The following is an 8126-nucleotide window of genomic DNA, read 5'->3' as shown; positions in this document are numbered from 1 at the left end:
TTAGAAATGTGTCCATTTCCCCTAGGTTCTCAAATTTCTTGGCATACAGTTCTTCATAGTAATGTCTTACAATCCCTTCTATTTCTGTGGTATCAGTTGTAATCTCTCCTCTTTCATTTCTGATTGTGTTTATTTGTGTCCTCACTCTTCTTTTCTTGATGAGCCTACTTAAAGGCTTGTCTATTTTGTTTATCTTCTCAAAGAACCAACTCCTGGATTCATTGATCCTTAAAATTGTGCTTTTAGTTTCTATGCCATTTAATTCTGCTCTAATCTTGGTTATTTCCTTACTTCTGCTTGCTCTGGGCTGTCTTTGTTATTGTTCCTTGAGTTCTTGCAGGCGTAGGGTTAGGTTGTTTGTTTGAAATGTTTCTATCTTCTTTAGGTAGGCCTTTATTGCTATAAACTTCCCTCTCATGACTGCGTTTGCTGTGTCCCATAAGTTTTGGGTTGTTGTGAGATCGTTTTCATTTGTTTCCAGAAATGTTTTGATCTCTTCCCTAATTTCATTCTTGACCCATTCGTTGTTTAATAGCATACCATTCAGTCCCCATGATTTTGGGTGCTTTGGGTTTTTTTCTTTGGGGTTGGTTTCCAATTTCAGTCCCTTGTGGTCAGAGAAGATGCTTGGTATGATTTCAATTTTCTTGAATTTTTTGAGGCTTATTTTGTGTCCTATCATGTGGTCTATCTTTGAAAATGTTCCATGTGCATTTGAAAAGAATGTGTATTTAGCTTCTTTGGGATGAAGGGATATATATATATATATATATATATATATATATATATATATATATATATATATAATCAGTTAAGTCCATTTCATCTAGGGTGTTGTTTAATGCTTAGTGGAAAAGATTTTAGTTTTTGCCCATTGAGTACGATGTTGGCTGTAGGTCTTTCATATGACCTTTATTATGTTGAGGAATGCTCCCTCTATTCCCACTTTGGTGAGTGTTTTTATTATAAATAGGTGTTTTGCCTTATCAAAAGCTTTTTCCACATCTATTGATATGATTATGTGATTTTTGTCTTTGCTTTTGTTTATATGATGTATTACATTTACTGATTTGCGAATATTGAACCATCCTTGCATTTCTGGGATGAATCACACTTGGTCATGGTTCATGATCTTTTTAATGTATTATTATATGTGGTTTACCAATATTTTGTTGAGGATTTGAGCATCTATGTTCATGAACAATATTGGCCTGAAGTTTTCTTTTTCATTGTATCCTTATCTGGTTTGGGGATTAGGATGATGCTGCCTTCATAAAAAGAGTTTGGGAGTTTTCCATCCTTTTGGATTTTTTTGGAATAGCCTGTGAAGAATAGGAGTTAGATCTTCCTTAAATGCTTTGTAGAAATCTCCTGTGAAACTGTCTGGTCCAGGGCTTTTGTGCTTCGGGAGATATTTTATTACTGCTTCGATTTCATCTGCTGTTATTGGTCTATTCAGGCTTTCTGCTTCTTCTTTGCTGAGTTTTGGAAGATTATATTTTTCTAGAAATGTGTCCATTTCACGTAAGTTTTCAAATTTCTTTGCCTACAGTTCTTCATAGTAATTTCTTACAATCCCTTCTATTTCTGTGGTGTCAGTTGTAATCTTTCTTCTTTCATTTCTGTTTGTGTTTATTTGGGTTCTCTCTCTTCTTTTCTTGATGAGCCTGCTTATAGGCTTGTCAATTTTATCTTTTCAAAAAACCAGCTCCTGGATTCATTGATCCTTAGAATTGTGCTTTTAGTCTCTATGTCATTTAAATTTGCTCTGATCTTGGTTATTTGCATCCTTTTACTTGCTCTCGGCTGTCTTTGCTGTTGTTCCTCGAGCTCTTATAGTTGTAGAGTTAGGTTGTTTGTTTGAAATATTTCTATCTTTTTTAGATAGGCCTGTATTGCTATGAACTTCCCCCTCAGGACTGCCTTGGCTGTGTCCCATAAGTTTTGGGTTGTTGAGAGTTCATTTTCATTTTTTTCCAAAAATTTTTGGATATCTTCCCTGATTTCATTCTTGACCCATCAGTTGTTTAAGAGCTTGCTATTAAGTGTCTCCATGATTTTGAATATTTTGGGTCTTTTCTCTTGGGGTTGGTGTCCAGTTTCAGTCCTTTGTGGTCCAAGAAAATGCTCAGGATAATTTCAATTTTCTTGTTTTTAGAGGGGAAGGGAAGGTGAGAAGGAGAGAAATGTCAACGTGTGGTCGCCTTTCATGAGTCCCCTACTGGGAACTGGCCTGCAACCCAAGTATGTGCTCTGACTGGGAATCAAACCACAATTGTGTGGTTCACAGTTCCATGCTCAATCCACTGAACTAAACCAGCCAGGGCTGGTTTCAATTTTCTTAAATTTGTTGAGGCTCATTTTGTGTACTATCATGTGGTCTATCTTTGAAAATATTCCATGGGCATTTGAAAACAATGCGTATTTAGCTTCTTTGGGATGAAGGGCTCTATATATATCATTTAAGTCCATTTCACCTAGGGTGTTGTTCAATTCCACAATATCTTTGTTGATTTTTTGTTTGGAAGATCTGTCCATTTTTTGACAGTGTGGTGTTAAAATCCCCTACTATAATTGTGTTGCTGTCAATATCTTTCCTGAAGTCCTCTAAGATTTTCTTTATATATTTGGGTGCTCCTATGTTGGGTGCATATATATTTACAATGTTTATGTCCTCTTGGTGGATTCTTCCCTTGAGTATTATGAAGTGACCTTCTGGGTCTCTCTTTATGGTCTTTTTTTTTTTTTAAGTCTATTTTGTCTGATAGGAGTATTGCTACACCAGCTTTTTTTCCCTGACTGTTTGCTTGGAAAATTTGTTTCCAGCCCCTCACTTTTAGTCTGTGTAGTTCTTTTGTCCTGAGGTGGGTCTCTTGTAGCCAGCAAAGGTGTGGGTCATGCTTTCTTATCCATTCCGCTATTCTATGTGTTTTGATTGGAGCATTTAGTCCATTTCTGTTTAAGGATATTATTGGTAAGTACTTGTTCATGGTCATTTTTATTTTGTGCTTCTCATTGTCTCTGTCTTTTCCTTCCTTTCCTTAAATCAGACCTTTTAGTATTTCTTGCAGAGCTGGTTTGGTGGAGGTGTATTCTTTTAGACTTCTTTTGTCTTAGAAGCTTTTTATTTGGCCTTATATCTTGACTGAGAGCCCTGCTGGATAAAGTAACCTCAGTTGAAGGGCTCTGGTTCTCATTACCTGGAATATTTCTTGCAATTCTCTTCTGGCTTGGAGTGTTTCCATTGAAAAGTTGGTTGCTAACCTTATTGGGGCTCCCCTACAGGTTACCTTCTTTTTCTCCCTTGCTGCCTTTAAGATTCTCTCTTTATCTTGAAATTTTGCCATTTTAATGATGATGTGCCTTGAAGTGGGTTGCTTTGGGTTTCTCTTGATTGGGACTCTCTGTGTTTCCTGGGTTTATTACACTTTTTCTCTCATCAAATTAGGTATGTTTTCCATCATTACTTTTTCAAATAGATTTTCTATCCTTTTCTCTTCTTCTTCTCCTTCTGTAATTTCTATTATTCGGATATTATTACGTTTCATATTGTCTTGTATTTCTCTTAATCCCTCTTCATTCTTTCTGAGCCGCTTTTTCCTTTCTTGCTCTTTCTGGGCATTTCTTTCTACTTTGTCCTCCAACTCACTCATCCAATCTTCTGCCTCATTGATCCTGCTTTTCATACCTTCCACTGTGTTCTTCAGCTCTGAAATTGTATTCTTCATTTCCTCTTGGCCCTTGCTGATAGTTTATATTTCCTTTTTCATGTTGATATAGTTTGCAGTGAGTTCATTGTAGCTCCCCTGTAGTTTCTGGTAGCTCATTGTGAGCTCTTTGAACTTCCTGATAACCAGTGCTTTGAATTCAATATCTGATAGCTGACTTGCCTCTATTCCATCTAGCATTCTTTCTGAGGCTTCCTCCTTTCCTTCCATTGGGGGGGTGTTTTTTTGTCTTCCCATTGTTTGTGAGACTGTTCTTGTTAGCTTCAGCTTCTTAAATTGATTTCTTCTGGCTTCCTGGATTTATGGTGTGCACTTCTGTGGTATAATACCTGTGAATTCAGTGGTGTAGTCTCCTTGATCTCCCCAAACTGGTGATCTTGCGCTTTTCTTAATGTTGGCTCTGTGTTTGTCTTTGGGTTTCTGTTCTTTCTGGGTCTTTTTTTTGTGGGTTCTTCCCACCAGCTGGTGAACTGATGGTCCCTCTGTCCCCTACCCATTTTAATTTGCTGTGCTGGTGAGGGTGGGTTGCATTGAAGCTAGTTCTTCTGCATATACAGGGTTTTGAAGATTCTGTTTTGCTCTTGTTCAGTTGTTTGCCCTGGGAAGTTTCTCTGCTCTTTAGTTGTATTTCCAGGTAGGTCTGGGTTGAGGTTAGTGTGGTTTGTACTCTCTCCTTCACCTTCCTCTTTTGTTATCTATTGGTGTTTTCTTTTTTGTTGGGTTTCCTCTTCCTTTGGGTATCCTGGTGTTCACCACTTCCACCTATTTTTTTTTGTGTGTGTGTGCGTGTGTGTGTGTGATCAGTTGGAGGGGAAGACACACCGGTTTATGACAGCAGGAGAGTATTCTATGATATTTACAGTAGCAGCTGGTAGAAAAGAGATAGGTGCTCCCCTGACTATGTACAGTTACAGCCATAATCTTCCACCCACCTAACCCCTTTTCAGAGCAGGTGGAAGGCAGATAAGGTTCTTGTTTGGGAGGAAAGGCTTGTGCTTAGGGTCCAGAAAGGAGTAAGTTTGAGGGAGGTCAGATTCTGAGGTAAGGTGAGAATAAGGGATGGTAAATAGGTGTAGTGTGAGAGGGAACAGAGTCAACCACTGCAGTATTATAGTTCCAGCAATAATATAGTGGGCTAAGATCTGGGGGTGAGGGTGTTATGTAGTATTTACAACAGCATGCAACAACTATTGTTTACAATAATATTAGAGCAACAATCATACAACAGAATCTACGATACACCAAGATTAGGAAGTATTGGACTTTCAATAGTTTGCTAACTGGGCAATAAGGGACAGTAAATTAGCAATGCACTATGATTGAGGGGACAGGGGAAACCTGTCAAGTGACGCAATATAACCAGCCAAGGTAAAGAAAACTATACAGAAAGAGGAGGAATACAGAGATACTATTAAAATAAAAGATGTAATAATAATAAAAATAATGAAAAACTCAAATATGCAGTAACTTGTAGTTTTTCTGTTATAGCAAAGTGAATTTTTTCTCTCTGTCTCTACTGTTGGGATGCCCCCTCTTTGAGCCCAACTCTGGTCTTTTCGCCATTCCAAGTCTTTTGTCTCACTTGGCTGGGAGGATGTCAAAAAGAAAGAGAAAAAAAAGGCAGCAGAAGGGAGGAGAAAGTGGTAGGTTTGGAAAGAAAGGAAGAAGGAATAAAATAAGAAACAAGAAGAGAGAGGGTAAAAGTATTGAAAGATAAAAAATAATAAAGTTAAAAAATAAAAATTAAAAAAAAAACAACTCTTGTTGGTTTCCAGCCGGTCAATCCTTTTCTTCTGGTCACACTAGCTGCAGCAGTCTAAGGGTGGATTAGTACTGGCTTTCTCCCTTTTCGGTGAACTCAGCCAGTCTCAGGATTGTTCTTCCAAAACCCTCTGCTCAGGGCCCCACTGAAAGCAGACTTTCCCCAGGATTCACAGTCCCAGCCTGGGGTGTGGATGTGCATTCCTGGCCAGGCTTCTCTGGTCGCACTGGCCTTGGCACGAACCCTTCCCAGTGCTATGTGGGAATGCAAAGGCAACTCTCAATTCTCCCAAGCCAGTGACCACAGACTCCATGTGTGATCAATGCTCTCTGATTTGCTTCTTCATACCCATTCCTCTCTCTGACAATCCAAGCAAACAGATCTCTCTTGGCATTTTTCAAACTGCTCCCAGCTGTGTAGGGAGGGAGCTGGTGACTGGCTCTTTCCCAGGGGCCTTGCAGCCTGCCCTCAGCTCCTGCTCCCAGAGTCCGAGGCAGACTCAGCAGACCAGGCCCAGGCCCAGTGCAACGGAGGACACAAGGGTGACTCTCAATTCTCCCAAGTTGGAGTCCACAGACTCCATGTGTGATCAAAGCTCTCTGTTTTGCTTCTTCACACCCACTCCTCTCCCTGATACTCCAAGCAAACAGATTTCTCTTGGCATTTTTTCAAACTGCTCCTGGCTGGGTAGGGAGTTTTTTCAAACTGCGCCCAGCTGATGTTTTTTCAAACTGTGCCCGGGTGGTAACTGGCTCTCTCCCTAGGTCCTAGAGCCAGGCTTCAGCTCCCAGAGACTGAGGCGGACCAACCTGGCCCCTGGTGCAGCTGGGGCCCCGACGGGGCAGCCCTGCATGGCCCAACAGAGGGCCTGCGGCCTCTGTACCCTTCCCTGGGACCTTATTGACCTGCTGTGTCTATCCTCACCTTCTGGTCCGTCAGAGTTTGCTCCAATTTCTGGAGTCCTACCTTCCTATATGCTGGGTCCCTGTTGGCTATCCACTGAGCTCCTCTGCAGATGAGCCTGTTTTTTCTCCAGTGCATGGGAGGAAGCAAAATCCTTTGTCCTACTCCGCTGCCATCTTCCTCTAGATTCTCCCAGAACATCTTCTGTGTACATATTAAGATGATATAACAATGTATACATATTAAGGCACTATCAAATGATAATATCACTGTCCTGCCATACTATTGCTCTCAATTTGACAAGTTTCATAATAAACTTGTCAAATAATTATTTATTCATAATAATAAATAAATAAATAAAAAGTTAAATCAAGTTGATGTGTTGCATCAGTTGATATGTCATCCAGGCTCTCTTATAATCCATAATTTCCTAATTTTTATCATATTTTTTTCTTTAAAATTTTGGGTTTCTCAATCTTGCACTTTTCCCTTATATGCAGTTTCATATGGTTCTATGTGTTACATATTCCATTCTCTTTCCACTCCACCTTGGTAACTTTCTGGAAGACAGGTGATACTTAAAATGTCTTTTATTTCTGTACAATATCCATTATATTGTGAGGATGGAGATAGTCATTAGTGCTTCTATGGAGCCTTTTGTAATCTGTCATAGCCTTTAGTAAAATGTAAATATCTGTTTATATGTATATTTATTTATATGTTTATTTTATTTATTTATGTATATTTATTTTTATATTTATATGTGCAATACCTTAAAGGCAGAGAGCCTCCGATTTCACTTCAATCTTTAGCAACCAGCAGAGTCGCTGACCAGAATGGATATTCTATTTAGCTTTGTTCAAAATAATATCAATATAAGAATTAATGTATTTTATCCCCTTAGTAGTCACATGGGAAGCAGTAATGAGAGAAGTTTTGATAATAGGCACTAAAGTTAGACTCCCTGGGTTTAAATCTAGACTCAATATCTACATTCTATGGAAGCTGGAACAAATTACTTAAATTTGTGTGTTTCCTTTCCCTCATGTGAAAAACATTCTCATATGTGAAAAACACAGTACTTACTCATAAGTATGTAATAATAATTCAATTAATTATTACTTAAACAATGGCTGGAATGTAATTAGTTATATAGATGTTATATTTGTTAGTGACTAGCATATAATGGCTATTTGGAATTGTATGTTTTATGTTATTTTTAATTACTATTTGTTGAATTCAGATTCAGTGTGTGAATGTATGTAAGTGTGTGTGTATTAGGAGTGGCAGTGATGATAATAGAAGGGATGTCTTGCTAGAATTCTTCAGCAAATGTGTCTTGTTTCCTGGACAGTATGAGTTTTCATCAAATAAAGAAATTGTGTGCTCGCTTCGGCAGCACATACACTAAAAATTGGAATGATACAGAGAAGATTAGCATGGCCCCTGCGCAAGGATGACACGCAAATTCGTGAAGCATTTCATATTTTTAAAGACAAATACCATATGATCTCATCTTTAACAGGAAGCTAAACAACAGAGCAAACAAGCAAGCAGAATAAAAACAAAGACACTGAAATAGAGAACAAGGGGACAGGGACCAGAGGGGAGAGTGAAGGAAATTTAAGGGGTAAAAAAGGGAGGGATTTGGAGGAACAAATATGAAGGACTCAGGGACGAGAACTAAGGGGGGTGGAAATGGGAGGGAGGTGGGGAGCACAGGGCGGGGGGGC

At 38.9% G+C, this 8126-nt stretch overlaps 1 non-coding gene across 1 annotated transcript; it reads left to right on the top strand.

Moving 5' to 3' along the window:
* The first annotated feature begins 7776 nt into the window (after nt 1-7776).
* On the top strand, nt 7777-7884 carry LOC128628238 (U6 spliceosomal RNA). The gene has a single exon (XR_008392560.1). It is a non-coding gene; the product is annotated as a U6 spliceosomal RNA (small nuclear RNA).
* The last annotated feature ends 242 nt before the right edge of the window (nt 7885-8126 follow it).

Source organism: Artibeus jamaicensis, unplaced genomic scaffold, assembly GCF_021234435.1.
Source record: "Artibeus jamaicensis isolate MK-2021 breed Jamaican fruit bat unplaced genomic scaffold, CSHL_Jam_final contig_61, whole genome shotgun sequence".
Lineage (NCBI taxonomy): Eukaryota > Metazoa > Chordata > Mammalia > Chiroptera > Phyllostomidae > Artibeus > Artibeus jamaicensis.
The sequence above is the reverse complement of the archived record's forward strand: the minus strand, read 5'-3'. Positions and strand labels throughout refer to the sequence as shown.